At 34.1% G+C, this 595-nt stretch overlaps 1 protein-coding gene across 1 annotated transcript in view; it reads left to right on the top strand.

Moving 5' to 3' along the window:
• Positions 1-595, top strand: part of LOC119594830 (store-operated calcium entry regulator STIMATE-like) — a 6929-nt gene that overhangs the window by 4658 nt on the left and 1676 nt on the right. The window lies entirely within an intron of this gene.

The raw sequence follows: 595 nt of genomic DNA, 5'->3' as shown, positions 1-595 counted from the left end.
TAGGGCAGAAATCTTGTTATTGTTTCATCAAAATATATACAAAAAGTCTTGGTATGAATAGACCATATAGTGGAAGTATTGAAATTGATTACACAATTGATTTGTTAATTTTAGATATAAGTGTAATCATTTCATAACAAAATATTTCAGTAACTGAGTAGACTAATATGAAATCTTGCAAATTTTTGTCTGAAATTGCCTTCGTGCCTCTCCCCCTCACCACCCTCCCTCACGGGCTTCTGAATTAGGCTGATCTTTCAAATAATTGAACACATGTTATGAAAACATGGTGTGATTCAGTATGGAACAGTTGCCAAAGTGTATGTTGTATGTGCAGGTTACTTAATGATACCCAGCCTTACAAAAGCAGAGTATTGGACGGAGATTGTTTCTGTATTTTATTGAGATTAGCTCTCATGAGATTGGTAAACACAAGTTTTCTGTATAATGAAAAGTGTTTGGGCGAATGTGATAACGCCTTGCCAATATATAGATATTGTGATGTCTTTTTGAAGTCTTGAATCTTGAGACTATTATAGCTAGTGCACATGAAACTTACTGATCGTGTAGGCTTTCAATACTGCAAAAAGTCAAA

This window comes from Penaeus monodon, chromosome 34 (genome assembly GCF_015228065.2).
Source record: "Penaeus monodon isolate SGIC_2016 chromosome 34, NSTDA_Pmon_1, whole genome shotgun sequence".
Lineage (NCBI taxonomy): Eukaryota > Metazoa > Arthropoda > Malacostraca > Decapoda > Penaeidae > Penaeus > Penaeus monodon.
The sequence above is the reverse complement of the archived record's forward strand: the minus strand, read 5'-3'. Positions and strand labels throughout refer to the sequence as shown.